The 15,172-nt window shown below is 47.8% G+C and overlaps 10 non-coding genes across 10 annotated transcripts; all 10 read left to right on the forward strand.

The window, feature by feature from the left end:
• Window positions 1-950: 950 nt before the first annotated feature.
• Window positions 951-1,141, forward strand: LOC142696774 (U2 spliceosomal RNA). The gene has a single exon (XR_012864633.1). It is a non-coding gene; the product is annotated as a U2 spliceosomal RNA (small nuclear RNA).
• Window positions 1,142-2,417: 1,276 nt separating this feature from the next.
• On the forward strand, window positions 2,418-2,608 carry LOC142696776 (U2 spliceosomal RNA). The gene has a single exon (XR_012864634.1). It is a non-coding gene; the product is annotated as a U2 spliceosomal RNA (small nuclear RNA).
• Window positions 2,609-3,887: 1,279 nt separating this feature from the next.
• LOC142696778 (U2 spliceosomal RNA) lies at window positions 3,888-4,078 on the forward strand. The gene has a single exon (XR_012864636.1). It is a non-coding gene; the product is annotated as a U2 spliceosomal RNA (small nuclear RNA).
• Window positions 4,079-5,363: 1,285 nt separating this feature from the next.
• LOC142696779 (U2 spliceosomal RNA) lies at window positions 5,364-5,554 on the forward strand. Its single transcript, XR_012864637.1, has one exon. It is a non-coding gene; the product is annotated as a U2 spliceosomal RNA (small nuclear RNA).
• Window positions 5,555-6,850: 1,296 nt separating this feature from the next.
• LOC142696780 (U2 spliceosomal RNA) lies at window positions 6,851-7,041 on the forward strand. Its single transcript, XR_012864638.1, has one exon. It is a non-coding gene; the product is annotated as a U2 spliceosomal RNA (small nuclear RNA).
• Window positions 7,042-8,324: 1,283 nt separating this feature from the next.
• On the forward strand, window positions 8,325-8,515 carry LOC142696781 (U2 spliceosomal RNA). The gene has a single exon (XR_012864639.1). It is a non-coding gene; the product is annotated as a U2 spliceosomal RNA (small nuclear RNA).
• Window positions 8,516-9,799: 1,284 nt separating this feature from the next.
• On the forward strand, window positions 9,800-9,990 carry LOC142696782 (U2 spliceosomal RNA). The gene has a single exon (XR_012864640.1). It is a non-coding gene; the product is annotated as a U2 spliceosomal RNA (small nuclear RNA).
• A 1,276-nt stretch (window positions 9,991-11,266) lies between these two features.
• LOC142696783 (U2 spliceosomal RNA) lies at window positions 11,267-11,457 on the forward strand. Its single transcript, XR_012864641.1, has one exon. It is a non-coding gene; the product is annotated as a U2 spliceosomal RNA (small nuclear RNA).
• A 1,284-nt stretch (window positions 11,458-12,741) lies between these two features.
• Window positions 12,742-12,932, forward strand: LOC142696784 (U2 spliceosomal RNA). Its single transcript, XR_012864642.1, has one exon. It is a non-coding gene; the product is annotated as a U2 spliceosomal RNA (small nuclear RNA).
• Window positions 12,933-14,225: 1,293 nt separating this feature from the next.
• LOC142696785 (U2 spliceosomal RNA) lies at window positions 14,226-14,416 on the forward strand. Its single transcript, XR_012864643.1, has one exon. It is a non-coding gene; the product is annotated as a U2 spliceosomal RNA (small nuclear RNA).
• Window positions 14,417-15,172: the final 756 nt, after the last annotated feature.

A 15,172-nucleotide genomic window follows, 5' to 3' on the forward strand; every position in this document is an offset into this window, starting at 1 on the left:
TGATTGATTGATGCAGCACAACAGTCAAATAGTGGAGTGGAGTAGGGGAACAGCAAACAGCCAATAAAGCAGCCCGCCCGCTCGCCTGCCCGCCACAATGGACCTACCTGTGTACACTAGATGGATGTGATGGAATGTACTGTCGTCCCTACATTTCAAGAAGAAGTAAGAATTGCAGTTGCAACAAAGCCTTGCTTGCCTACAAAGAGAGCAGCAATTTGGATTTGTTACTATGTTACCTAGAAGAATAACAAACTGTGCAAGGATGGAGGTTGTAGGAGCAAGGAGAAGTTGTCTGTAAAGTTGGTGGATGCCTATTTTCCATTTTGCAGTCCCTTGTCTCCCTCTTGTGGCCTCCTGGAGGCAACTAGCTGTGCAAAAAAAAGACAGCCTGGCGGCCGGCTGTTGCAGTGTTGCCCTCTCAGGCAACACTGAGTGACTGACTGAGCCTCACCGTCTTATATAAAGTTCAGACGGAACTTTGCACGTGTCATAGTGGAGCCCTCAGGATTCCAGAGCCAGCTTTCTGACATCATAATGGGGCCTCAGAGATAAAAGCCTGGGCCCAGGCAGTGTTGGTCAGTGCTGCTCAGCAGGCAGCACTGGACTGGACTGGATTACAGCTGATACAAGGTGTGAAGGAACAAGGGGTGGCTGTGGGCATGCACTTGCTGCCGCTGCCAGTGTTTATCTGCATGGCAGCAGGGCATTTGGGCGTTGCCAGGAAGGCGTTTTTATGTAGATTCCTCCTCTTTCAGCACTGCATTGTGGTGCAAGCAAAAGAAGCAAATCCTGTCTGGCTTCCTCTCCGGCCTTTATTCACCTCCCGTGTAGCTGTGAGTGTGTGAGCCTGCAGGGCCCCATGGAATTGCCTAGAAGTAGGCTGAATCGCTGCAAGGGCTGAACAGCAGTATCGGGCAGGCTCGGGCAACGCGCGGCCCGTTCGGGTTATCGCTTCTCGGCCTTTTGGCTAAGATCAAGTGTAGTATCTGTTCTTATCAGTTTAATATCTGATACGTCCCCTATCTGGGGACCATATATTAAATGGATTTTTAGAACAGGGAGATGGAAATAGAGCTTGCTCTGTCCACTCCACGCATTGACCTGGTATTGCAGTATTTCCAGGACCGGTGCACCCTTTCCTTATGTGTTGACTAAAAGCAGATTCCAAAAGTGTTTTTTGTCTTTGCTATTGTTTCTGTCTTTCTGAAGGGATCTCCCCTTTTAATCCCATTATTTCAACACCTGTTGGACAATGCATGAGTGATAATGAGCTCATTGATTAAATGCAATTAATGAATAGATTGCCACCTCTTGTTGTGTGTCGTCTGTGTTTCTGTGTTTCCGGCATTTCACATTGGAACACCTCATTCACCTTCCTTGTCTTCTCTCCGCCCTCCCTTTTAGGTAAGTTAAAGAGCTGCACCTGAGCCAGCCACTGATTGATTGATTGATTGATTGATTGATTGATTGATTGATGCAGCACAACAGTCAAATAGTGGAGTGGAGTAGGGGAACAGCAAACAGCCAATAAAGCAGCCCGCCCGCTCGCCTGCCCGCCACAATGGACCTACCTGTGTACACTAGATGGATGTGATGGAATGTACTGTCGTCCCTACATTTCAAGAAGAAGTAAGAATTGCAGTTGCAACAAAGCCTTGCTTGCCTACAAAGAGAGCAGCAATTTGGATTTGTTACTATGTTACCTAGAAGAATAACAAACTGTGCAAGGATTGAGGTTGTAGGAGCAAGGAGAAGTTGTCTGTAAAGTTGGTGGATGCCTATTTTCCATTTTGCAGTCCCTTGTCTCCCTCTTGTGGCCTCCTGGAGGCAACTAGCTGTGCAAAAAAAAGACAGCCTGGCGGCCGGCTGTTGCAGTGTTGCCCTCTCAGGCAACACTGAGTGACTGACTGAGCCTCACCGTCTTATATAAAGTTCAGACGGAACTTTGCACGTGTCATAGTGGAGCCCTCACGATTCCAGAGCCAGCTTTCTGACATCATAATGGGGCCTCAGAGATAAAAGCCTGGGCCCAGGCAGTGTTGGTCAGTGCTGCTCAGCAGGCAGCACTGGACTGGACTGGATTACAGCTGATACAAGGTGTGAAGGAACAAGGGGTGGCTGTGGGCATGCACTTGCTGCCGCTGCCAGTGTTTATCTGCATGGCAGCAGGGCATTTGGGCGTTGCCAGGAAGGCGTTTTTATGTAGATTCCTCCTCTTTCAGCACTGCATTGTGGTGCAAGCAAAAGAAGCAAATCCTGTCTGGCTTCCTCTCCGGCCTTTATTCACCTCCCGTGTAGCTGTGAGTGTGTGAGCCTGCAGGGCCCCATGGAATTGCCTAGAAGTAGGCTGAATCGCTGCAAGGGCTGAACAGCAGTATCGGGCAGGCTCGGGCAACGCGCGGCCCGTTCGGGTTATCGCTTCTCGGCCTTTTGGCTAAGATCAAGTGTAGTATCTGTTCTTATCAGTTTAATATCTGATACGTCCCCTATCTGGGGACCATATATTAAATGGATTTTTAGAACAGGGAGATGGAAATAGAGCTTGCTCTGTCCACTCCACGCATTGACCTGGTATTGCAGTATTTCCAGGACCGGTGCACCCTTTCCTTATGTGTTGACTAAAAGCAGATTCCAAAAGTGTTTTTTGTCTTTGCTATTGTTTCTGTCTTTCTGAAGGGATCTCCCCTTTTAATCCCATTATTTCAACACCTGTTGGACAATGCATGAGTGATAATGAGCTCATTGATTAAATGCAATTAATGAATAGATTGCCACCTCTTGTTGTGTGTCGTCTGTGTTTCTGTGTTTCCGGCATTTCACATTGGAACACCTCATTCACCTTCCTTGTCTTCTCTCCGCCCTCCCTTTTAGGTAAGTTAAAGAGCTGCACCTGAGCCAGCCACTGATTGATTGATTGATTGATTGATTGATTGATTGATTGATTGATTGATGCAGCACAACAGTCAAATAGTGGAGTGGAGTAGGGGAACAGCAAACAGCCAATAAAGCAGCCCGCCCGCTCGCCTGCCCGCCACAATGGACCTACCTGTGTACACTAGATGGATGTGATGGAATGTACTGTCGTCCCTACATTTCAAGAAGAAGTAAGAATTGCAGTTGCAACAAAGCCTTGCTTGCCTACAAAGAGAGCAGCAATTTGGATTTGTTACTATGTTACCTAGAAGAATAACAAACTGTGCAAGGATGGAGGTTGTAGGAGCAAGGAGAAGTTGTCTGTAAAGTTGGTGGATGCCTATTTTCCATTTTGCAGTCCCTTGTCTCCCTCTTGTGGCCTCCTGGAGGCAACTAGCTGTGCAAAAAAAAGACAGCCTGGCGGCCGGCTGTTGCAGTGATGCCCTCTCAGGCAACACTGAGTGACTGACTGAGCCTCACCGTCTTATATAAAGTTCAGACGGAACTTTGCACGTGTCATAGTGGAGCCCTCAGGATTCCAGAGCCAGCTTTCTGACATCATAATGGGGCCTCAGAGATAAAAGCCTGGGCCCAGGCAGTGTTGGTCAGTGCTGCTCAGCAGGCAGCACTGGACTGGATTACAGCTGATACAAGGTGTGAAGGAACAAGGGGTGGCTGTGGGCATGCACTTGCTGCCGCTGCCAGTGTTTATCTGCATGGCAGCAGGGCATTTGGGCGTTGCCAGGAAGGCGTTTTTATGTAGATTCCTCCTCTTTCAGCACTGCATTGTGGTGCAAGCAAAAGAAGCAAATCCTGTCTGGCTTCCTCTCCGGCCTTTATTCACCTCCCGTGTAGCTGTGAGTGTGTGAGCCTGCAGGGCCCCATGGAATTGCCTAGAAGTAGGCTGAATCGCTGCAAGGGCTGAACAGCAGTATCGGGCAGGCTCGGGCAACGCGCGGCCCGTTCGGGTTATCGCTTCTCGGCCTTTTGGCTAAGATCAAGTGTAGTATCTGTTCTTATCAGTTTAATATCTGATACGTCCCCTATCTGGGGACCATATATTAAATGGATTTTTAGAACAGGGAGATGGAAATAGAGCTTGCTCTGTCCACTCCACGCATTGACCTGGTATTGCAGTATTTCCAGGACCGGTGCACCCTTTCCTTATGTGTTGACTAAAAGCAGATTCCAAAAGTGTTTTTTGTCTTTGCTATTGTTTCTGTCTTTCTGAAGGGATCTCCCCTTTTAATCCCATTATTTCAACACCTGTTGGACAATGCATGAGTGATAATGAGCTCATTGATTAAATGCAATTAATGAATAGATTGCCACCTCTTGTTGTGTGTCGTCTGTGTTTCTGTGTTTCCGGCATTTCACATTGGAACACCTCATTCACCTTCCTTGTCTTCTCTCCGCCCTCCCTTTTAGGTAAGTTAAAGAGCTGCACCTGAGCCAGCCACTGATTGATTGATTGATTGATTGATTGATTGATTGATTGATTGATTGATGCAGCACAACAGTCAAATAGTGGAGTGGAGTAGGGGAACAGCAAACAGCCAATAAAGCAGCCCGCCCGCTCGCCTGCCCGCCACAATGGACCTACCTGTGTACACTAGATGGATGTGATGGAATGTACTGTCGTCCCTACATTTCAAGAAGAAGTAAGAATTGCAGTTGCAACAAAGCCTTGCTTGCCTACAAAGAGAGCAGCAATTTGGATTTGTTACTATGTTACCTAGAAGAATAACAAACTGTGCAAGGATGGAGGTTGTAGGAGCAAGGAGAAGTTGTCTGTAAAGTTGGTGGATGCCTATTTTCCATTTTGCAGTCCCTTGTCTCCCTCTTGTGGCCTCCTGGAGGCAACTAGCTGTGCAAAAAAAAAGACAGCCTGGCGGCCGGCTGTTGCAGTGTTGCCCTCTCAGGCAACACTGAGTGACTGACTGAGCCTCACCGTCTTATATAAAGTTCAGACGGAACTTTGCACGTGTCATAGTGGAGCCCTCAGGATTCCAGAGCCAGCTTTCTGACATCATAATGGGGCCTCAGAGATAAAAGCCTGGGCCCAGGCAGTGTTGGTCAGTGCTGCTCAGCAGGCAGCACTGGACTGGACTGGATTACAGCTGATACAAGGTGTGAAGGAACAAGGGGTGGCTGTGGGCATGCACTTGCTGCCGCTGCCAGTGTTTATCTGCATGGCAGCAGGGCATTTGGGCGTTGCCAGGAAGGCGTTTTTATGTAGATTCCTCCTCTTTCAGCACTGCATTGTGGTGCAAGCAAAAGAAGCAAATCCTGTCTGGCTTCCTCTCCGGCCTTTATTCACCTCCCGTGTAGCTGTGAGTGTGTGAGCCTGCAGGGCCCCATGGAATTGCCTAGAAGTAGGCTGAATCGCTGCAAGGGCTGAACAGCAGTATCGGGCAGGCTCGGGCAACGCGCGGCCCGTTCGGGTTATCGCTTCTCGGCCTTTTGGCTAAGATCAAGTGTAGTATCTGTTCTTATCAGTTTAATATCTGATACGTCCCCTATCTGGGGACCATATATTAAATGGATTTTTAGAACAGGGAGATGGAAATAGAGCTTGCTCTGTCCACTCCACGCATTGACCTGGTATTGCAGTATTTCCAGGACCGGTGCACCCTTTCCTTATGTGTTGACTAAAAGCAGATTCCAAAAGTGTTTTTTGTCTTTGCTATTGTTTCTGTCTTTCTGAAGGGATCTCCCCTTTTAATCCCATTATTTCAACACCTGTTGGACAATGCATGAGTGATAATGAGCTCATTGATTAAATGCAATTAATGAATAGATTGCCACCTCTTGTTGTGTGTCGTCTGTGTTTCTGTGTTTCCGGCATTTCACATTGGAACACCTCATTCACCTTCCTTGTCTTCTCTCCGCCCTCCCTTTTAGGTAAGTTAAAGAGCTGCACCTGAGCCAGCCACTGATTGATTGATTGATTGATTGATTGATTGATTGATTGATTGATTGATTGATTGATTGATGCAGCACAACAGTCAAATAGTGGAGTGGAGTAGGGGAACAGCAAACAGCCAATAAAGCAGCCCGCCCGCTCGCCTGCCCGCCACAATGGACCTACCTGTGTACACTAGATGGATGTGATGGAATGTACTGTCGTCCCTACATTTCAAGAAGAAGTAAGAATTGCAGTTGCAACAAAGCCTTGCTTGCCTACAAAGAGAGCAGCAATTTGGATTTGTTACTATGTTACCTAGAAGAATAACAAACTGTGCAAGGATGGAGGTTGTAGGAGCAAGGAGAAGTTGTCTGTAAAGTTGGTGGATGCCTATTTTCCATTTTGCAGTCCCTTGTCTCCCTCTTGTGGCCTCCTGGAGGCAACTAGCTGTGCAAAAAAAAGACAGCCTGGCGGCCGGCTGTTGCAGTGTTGCCCTCTCAGGCAACACTGAGTGACTGACTGAGCCTCACCGTCTTATATAAAGTTCAGACGGAACTTTGCACGTGTCATAGTGGAGCCCTCAGGATTCCAGAGCCAGCTTTCTGACATCATAATGGGGCCTCAGAGATAAAAGCCTGGGCCCAGGCAGTGTTGGTCAGTGCTGCTCAGCAGGCAGCACTGGACTGGACTGGATTACAGCTGATACAAGGTGTGAAGGAACAAGGGGTGGCTGTGGGCATGCACTTGCTGCCGCTGCCAGTGTTTATCTGCATGGCAGCAGGGCATTTGGGCGTTGCCAGGAAGGCGTTTTTATGTAGATTCCTCCTCTTTCAGCACTGCATTGTGGTGCAAGCAAAAGAAGCAAATCCTGTCTGGCTTCCTCTCCGGCCTTTATTCACCTCCCGTGTAGCTGTGAGTGTGTGAGCCTGCAGGGCCCCATGGAATTGCCTAGAAGTAGGCTGAATCGCTGCAAGGGCTGAACAGCAGTATCGGGCAGGCTCGGGCAACGCGCGGCCCGTTCGGGTTATCGCTTCTCGGCCTTTTGGCTAAGATCAAGTGTAGTATCTGTTCTTATCAGTTTAATATCTGATACGTCCCCTATCTGGGGACCATATATTAAATGGATTTTTAGAACAGGGAGATGGAAATAGAGCTTGCTCTGTCCACTCCACGCATTGACCTGGTATTGCAGTATTTCCAGGACCGGTGCACCCTTTCCTTATGTGTTGACTAAAAGCAGATTCCAAAAGTGTTTTTTGTCTTTGCTATTGTTTCTGTCTTTCTGAAGGGATCTCCCCTTTTAATCCCATTATTTCAACACCTGTTGGACAATGCATGAGTGATAATGAGCTCATTGATTAAATGCAATTAATGAATAGATTGCCACCTCTTGTTGTGTGTCGTCTGTGTTTCTGTGTTTCCGGCATTTCACATTGGAACACCTCATTCACCTTCCTTGTCTTCTCTCCGCCCTCCCTTTTAGGTAAGTTAAAGAGCTGCACCTGAGCCAGCCACTGATGATTGATTGATTGATTGATTGATTGATTGATTGATTGATTGATTGATGCAGCACAACAGTCAAATAGTGGAGTGGAGTAGGGGAACAGCAAACAGCCAATAAAGCAGCCCGCCCGCTCGCCTGCCCGCCACAATGGACCTACCTGTGTACACTAGATGGATGTGATGGAATGTACTGTCGTCCCTACATTTCAAGAAGAAGTAAGAATTGCAGTTGCAACAAAGCCTTGCTTGCCTACAAAGAGAGCAGCAATTTGGATTTGTTACTATGTTACCTAGAAGAATAACAAACTGTGCAAGGATGGAGGTTGTAGGAGCAAGGAGAAGTTGTCTGTAAAGTTGGTGGATGCCTATTTTCCATTTTGCAGTCCCTTGTCTCCCTCTTGTGGCCTCCTGGAGGCAACTAGCTGTGCAAAAAAAAAGACAGCCTGGCGGCCGGCTGTTGCAGTGTTGCCCTCTCAGGCAACACTGAGTGACTGACTGAGCCTCACCGTCTTATATAAAGTTCAGACGGAACTTTGCACGTGTCATAGTGGAGCCCTCAGGATTCCAGAGCCAGCTTTCTGACATCATAATGGGGCCTCAGAGATAAAAGCCTGGGCCCAGGCAGTGTTGGTCAGTGCTGCTCAGCAGGCAGCACTGGACTGGATTACAGCTGATACAAGGTGTGAAGGAACAAGGGGTGGCTGTGGGCATGCACTTGCTGCCGCTGCCAGTGTTTATCTGCATGGCAGCAGGGCATTTGGGCGTTGCCAGGAAGGCGTTTTTATGTAGATTCCTCCTCTTTCAGCACTGCATTGTGGTGCAAGCAAAAGAAGCAAATCCTGTCTGGCTTCCTCTCCGGTCTTTATTCACCTCCCGTGTAGCTGTGAGTGTGTGAGCCTGCAGGGCCCCATGGAATTGCCTAGAAGTAGGCTGAATCGCTGCAAGGGCTGAACAGCAGTATCGGGCAGGCTCGGGCAACGCGCGGCCCGTTCGGGTTATCGCTTCTCGGCCTTTTGGCTAAGATCAAGTGTAGTATCTGTTCTTATCAGTTTAATATCTGATACGTCCCCTATCTGGGGACCATATATTAAATGGATTTTTAGAACAGGGAGATGGAAATAGAGCTTGCTCTGTCCACTCCACGCATTGACCTGGTATTGCAGTATTTCCAGGACCGGTGCACCCTTTCCTTATGTGTTGACTAAAAGCAGATTCCAAAAGTGTTTTTTGTCTTTGCTATTGTTTCTGTCTTTCTGAAGGGATCTCCCCTTTTAATCCCATTATTTCAACACCTGTTGGACAATGCATGAGTGATAATGAGCTCATTGATTAAATGCAATTAATGAATAGATTGCCACCTCTTGTTGTGTGTCGTCTGTGTTTCTGTGTTTCCGGCATTTCACATTGGAACACCTCATTCACCTTCCTTGTCTTCTCTCCGCCCTCCCTTTTAGGTAAGTTAAAGAGCTGCACCTGAGCCAGCCACTGATTGATTGATTGATTGATTGATTGATTGATTGATTGATTGATTGATGCAGCACAACAGTCAAATAGTGGAGTGGAGTAGGGGAACAGCAAACAGCCAATAAAGCAGCCCGCCCGCTCGCCTGCCCGCCACAATGGACCTACCTGTGTACACTAGACGGATGTGATGGAATGTACTGTCGTCCCTACATTTCAAGAAGAAGTAAGAATTGCAGTTGCAACAAAGCCTTGCTTGCCTACAAAGAGAGCAGCAATTTGGATTTGTTACTATGTTACCTAGAAGAATAACAAACTGTGCAAGGATGGAGGTTGTAGGAGCAAGGAGAAGTTGTCTGTAAAGTTGGTGGATGCCTATTTTCCATTTTGCAGTCCCTTGTCTCCCTCTTGTGGCCTCCTGGAGGCAACTAGCTGTGCAAAAAAAAGACAGCCTGGCGGCCGGCTGTTGCAGTGTTGCCCTCTCAGGCAACACTGAGTGACTGACTGAGCCTCACCGTCTTATATAAAGTTCAGACGGAACTTTGCACGTGTCATAGTGGAGCCCTCAGGATTCCAGAGCCAGCTTTCTGACATCATAATGGGGCCTCAGAGATAAAAGCCTGGGCCCAGGCAGTGTTGGTCAGTGCTGCTCAGCAGGCAGCACTGGACTGGACTGGATTACAGCTGATACAAGGTGTGAAGGAACAAGGGGTGGCTGTGGGCATGCACTTGCTGCCGCTGCCAGTGTTTATCTGCATGGCAGCAGGGCATTTGGGCGTTGCCAGGAAGGCGTTTTTATGTAGATTCCTCCTCTTTCAGCACTGCATTGTGGTGCAAGCAAAAGAAGCAAATCCTGTCTGGCTTCCTCTCCGGCCTTTATTCACCTCCCGTGTAGCTGTGAGTGTGTGAGTCTGCAGGGCCCCATGGAATTGCCTAGAAGTAGGCTGAATCGCTGCAAGGGCTGAACAGCAGTATCGGGCAGGCTCGGGCAACGCGCGGCCCGTTCGGGTTATCGCTTCTCGGCCTTTTGGCTAAGATCAAGTGTAGTATCTGTTCTTATCAGTTTAATATCTGATACGTCCCCTATCTGGGGACCATATATTAAATGGATTTTTAGAACAGGGAGATGGAAATAGAGCTTGCTCTGTCCACTCCACGCATTGACCTGGTATTGCAGTATTTCCAGGACCGGTGCACCCTTTCCTTATGTGTTGACTAAAAGCAGATTCCAAAAGTGTTTTTTGTCTTTGCTATTGTTTCTGTCTTTCTGAAGGGATCTCCCCTTTTAATCCCATTATTTCAACACCTGTTGGACAATGCATGAGTGATAATGAGCTCATTGATTAAATGCAATTAATGAATAGATTGCCACCTCTTGTTGTGTGTCGTCTGTGTTTCTGTGTTTCCGGCATTTCACATTGGAACACCTCATTCACCTTCCTTGTCTTCTCTCCGCCCTCCCTTTTAGGTAAGTAAAAGAGCTGCACCTGAGCCAGCCACTGATTGATTGATTGATTGATTGATTGATTGATTGATTGATGCAGCACAACAGTCAAATAGTGGAGTGGAGTAGGGGAACAGCAAACAGCCAATAAAGCAGCCCGCCCGCTCGCCTGCCCGCCACAATGGACCTACCTGTGTACACTAGATGGATGTGATGGAATGTACTGTCGTCCCTACATTTCAAGAAGAAGTAAGAATTGCAGTTGCAACAAAGCCTTGCTTGCCTACAAAGAGAGCAGCAATTTGGATTTGTTACTATGTTACCTAGAAGAATAACAAACTGTGCAAGGATGGAGGTTGTAGGAGCAAGGAGAAGTTGTCTGTAAAGTTGGTGGATGCCTATTTTCCATTTTGCAGTCCCTTGTCTCCCTCTTGTGGCCTCCTGGAGGCAACTAGCTGTGCAAAAAAAAGACAGCCTGGCGGCCGGCTGTTGCAGTGTTGCCCTCTCAGGCAACACTGAGTGACTGACTGAGCCTCACCGTCTTATATAAAGTTCAGACGGAACTTTGCACGTGTCATAGTGGAGCCCTCAGGATTCCAGAGCCAGCTTTCTGACATCATAATGGGGCCTCAGAGATAAAAGCCTGGGCCCAGGCAGTGTTGGTCAGTGCTGCTCAGCAGGCAGCACTGGACTGGACTGGATTACAGCTGATACAAGGTGTGAAGGAACAAGGGGTGGCTGTGGGCATGCACTTGCTGCCGCTGCCAGTGTTTATCTGCATGGCAGCAGGGCATTTGGGCGTTGCCAGGAAGGCGTTTTTATGTAGATTCCTCCTCTTTCAGCACTGCATTGTGGTGCAAGCAAAAGAAGCAAATCCTGTCTGGCTTCCTCTCCGGCCTTTATTCACCTCCCGTGTAGCTGTGAGTGTGTGAGCCTGCAGGGCCCCATGGAATTGCCTAGAAGTAGGCTGAATCGCTGCAAGGGCTGAACAGCAGTATCGGGCAGGCTCGGGCAACGCGCGGCCCGTTCGGGTTATCGCTTCTCGGCCTTTTGGCTAAGATCAAGTGTAGTATCTGTTCTTATCAGTTTAATATCTGATACGTCCCCTATCTGGGGACCATATATTAAATGGATTTTTAGAACAGGGAGATGGAAATAGAGCTTGCTCTGTCCACTCCACGCATTGACCTGGTATTGCAGTATTTCCAGGACCGGTGCACCCTTTCCTTATGTGTTGACTAAAAGCAGATTCCAAAAGTGTTTTTTGTCTTTGCTATTGTTTCTGTCTTTCTGAAGGGATCTCCCCTTTTAATCCCATTATTTCAACACCTGTTGGACAATGCATGAGTGATAATGAGCTCATTGATTAAATGCAATTAATGAATAGATTGCCACCTCTTGTTGTGTGTCGTCTGTGTTTCTGTGTTTCCGGCATTTCACATTGGAACACCTCATTCACCTTCCTTGTCTTCTCTCCGCCCTCCCTTTTAGGTAAGTTAAAGAGCTGCACCTGAGCCAGCCACTGATTGATTGATTGATTGATTGATTGATTGATTGATTGATTGATTGATGCAGCACAACAGTCAAATAGTGGAGTGGAGTAGGGGAACAGCAAACAGCCAATAAAGCAGCCCGCCCGCTCGCCTGCCCGCCACAATGGACCTACCTGTGTACACTAGATGGATGTGATGGAATGTACTGTCGTCCCTACATTTCAAGAAGAAGTAAGAATTGCAGTTGCAACAAAGCCTTGCTTGCCTACAAAGAGAGCAGCAATTTGGATTTGTTACTATGTTACCTAGAAGAATAACAAACTGTGCAAGGATGGAGGTTGTAGGAGCAAGGAGAAGTTGTCTGTAAAGTTGGTGGATGCCTATTTTCCATTTTGCAGTCCCTTGTCTCCCTCTTGTGGCCTCCTGGAGGCAACTAGCTGTGCAAAAAAAAGACAGCCTGGCGGCCGGCTGTTGCAGTGTTGCCCTCTCAGGCAACACTGAGTGACTGACTGAGCCTCACCGTCTTATATAAAGTTCAGACGGAACTTTGCACGTGTCATAGTGGAGCCCTCAGGATTCCAGAGCCAGCTTTCTGACATCATAATGGGGCCTCAGAGATAAAAGCCTGGGCCCAGGCAGTGTTGGTCAGTGCTGCTCAGCAGGCAGCACTGGACTGGACTGGATTACAGCTGATACAAGGTGTGAAGGAACAAGGGGTGGCTGTGGGCATGCACTTGCTGCCGCTGCCAGTGTTTATCTGCATGGCAGCAGGGCATTTGGGCGTTGCCAGGAAGGCGTTTTTATGTAGATTCCTCCTCTTTCAGCACTGCATTGTGGTGCAAGCAAAAGAAGCAAATCCTGTCTGGCTTCCTCTCCGGCCTTTATTCACCTCCCGTGTAGCTGTGAGTGTGTGAGCCTGCAGGGCCCCATGGAATTGCCTAGAAGTAGGCTGAATCGCTGCAAGGGCTGAACAGCAGTATCGGGCAGGCTCGGGCAACGCGCGGCCCGTTCGGGTTATCGCTTCTCGGCCTTTTGGCTAAGATCAAGTGTAGTATCTGTTCTTATCAGTTTAATATCTGATACGTCCCCTATCTGGGGACCATATATTAAATGGATTTTTAGAACAGGGAGATGGAAATAGAGCTTGCTCTGTCCACTCCACGCATTGACCTGGTATTGCAGTATTTCCAGGACCGGTGCACCCTTTCCTTATGTGTTGACTAAAAGCAGATTCCAAAAGTGTTTTTTGTCTTTGCTATTGTTTCTGTCTTTCTGAAGGGATCTCCCCTTTTAATCCCATTATTTCAACACCTGTTGGACAATGCATGAGTGATAATGAGCTCATTGATTAAATGCAATTAATGAATAGATTGCCACCTCTTGTTGTGTGTCGTCTGTGTTTCTGTGTTTCCGGCATTTCACATTGGAACACCTCATTCACCTTCCTTGTCTTCTCTCCGCCCTCCCTTTTAGGTAAGTTAAAGAGCTGCACCTGAGCCAGCCACTGATTGATTGATTGATTGATTGATTGATTGATTGATTGATTGATTGATTGATTGATGCAGCACAACAGTCAAATAGTGGAGTGGAGTAGGGGAACAGCAAACAGCCAATAAAGCAGCCCGCCCGCTCGCCTGCCCGCCACAATGGACCTACCTGTGTACACTAGATGGATGTGATGGAATGTACTGTCGTCCCTACATTTCAAGAAGAAGTAAGAATTGCAGTTGCAACAAAGCCTTGCTTGCCTACAAAGAGAGCAGCAATTTGGATTTGTTACTATGTTACCTAGAAGAATAACAAACTGTGCAAGGATGGAGGTTGTAGGAGCAAGGAGAAGTTGTCTGTAAAGTTGGTGGATGCCTATTTTCCATTTTGCAGTCCCTTGTCTCCCTCTTGTGGCCTCCTGGAGGCAACTAGCTGTGCAAAAAAAAAGACAGCCTGGCGGCCGGCTGTTGCAGTGTTGCCCTCTCAGGCAACACTGAGTGACTGACTGAGCCTCACCGTCTTATATAAAGTTCAGACGGAACTTTGCACGTGTCATAGTGGAGCCCTCAGGATTCCAGAGCCAGCTTTCTGACATCATAATGGGGCCTCAGAGATAAAAGCCTGGGCCCAGGCAGTGTTGGTCAGTGCTGCTCAGCAGGCAGCACTGGACTGGACTGGATTACAGCTGATACAAGGTGTGAAGGAACAAGGGGTGGCTGTGGGCATGCACTTGCTGCCGCTGCCAGTGTTTATCTGCATGGCAGCAGGGCATTTGGGCGTTGCCAGGAAGGCGTTTTTATGTAGATTCCTCCTCTTTCAGCACTGCATTGTGGTGCAAGCAAAAGAAGCAAATCCTGTCTGGCTTCCTCTCCGGTCTTTATTCACCTCCCGTGTAGCTGTGAGTGTGTGAGCCTGCAGGGCCCCATGGAATTGCCTAGAAGTAGGCTGAATCGCTGCAAGGGCTGAACAGCAGTATCGGGCAGGCTCGGGCAACGCGCGGCCCGTTCGGGTTATCGCTTCTCGGCCTTTTGGCTAAGATCAAGTGTAGTATCTGTTCTTATCAGTTTAATATCTGATACGTCCCCTATCTGGGGACCATATATTAAATGGATTTTTAGAACAGGGAGATGGAAATAGAGCTTGCTCTGTCCACTCCACGCATTGACCTGGTATTGCAGTATTTCCAGGACCGGTGCACCCTTTCCTTATGTGTTGACTAAAAGCAGATTCCAAAAGTGTTTTTTGTCTTTGCTATTGTTTCTGTCTTTCTGAAGGGATCTCCCCTTTTAATCCCATTATTTCAACACCTGTTGGACAATGCATGAGTGATAATGAGCTCATTGATTAAATGCAATTAATGAATAGATTGCCACCTCTTGTTGTGTGTCGTCTGTGTTTCTGTGTTTCCGGCATTTCACATTGGAACACCTCATTCACCTTCCTTGTCTTCTCTCCGCCCTCCCTTTTAGGTAAGTTAAAGAGCTGCACCTGAGCCAGCCACTGATTGATTGATTGATTGATTGATTGATTGATTGATTGATTGATTGATTGATGCAGCACAACCAACAGTCAAATAGTGGAGTGGAGTAGGGGAACAGCAAACAGCCAATAAAGCAGCCCGCCCGCTCGCCTGCCCGCCACAATGGACCTACCTGTGTACACTAGACGGATGTGATGGAATGTACTGTCGTCCCTACATTTCAAGAAGAAGTAAGAATTGCAGTTGCAACAAAGCCTTGCTTGCCTACAAAGAGAGCAGCAATTTGGATTTGTTACTATGTTACCTAGAAGAATAACAAACTGTGCAAGGATGGAGGTTGTAGGAGCAAGGAGAAGTTGTCTGTAAAGTTGGTGGATGCCTATTTTCCATTTTGCAGTCCCTTGTCTCCCTCTTGTGGCCTCCTGGAGGCAACTAGCTGTGCAAAAAAAAGACAGCCTGGCGGCCGGCTGTTGCAGTGT

The sequence above is a fragment of the Rhinoderma darwinii genome (genome assembly GCF_050947455.1).
Source record: "Rhinoderma darwinii isolate aRhiDar2 chromosome 5 unlocalized genomic scaffold, aRhiDar2.hap1 SUPER_5_unloc_7, whole genome shotgun sequence".
Taxonomy (NCBI): domain Eukaryota; kingdom Metazoa; phylum Chordata; class Amphibia; order Anura; family Rhinodermatidae; genus Rhinoderma; species Rhinoderma darwinii.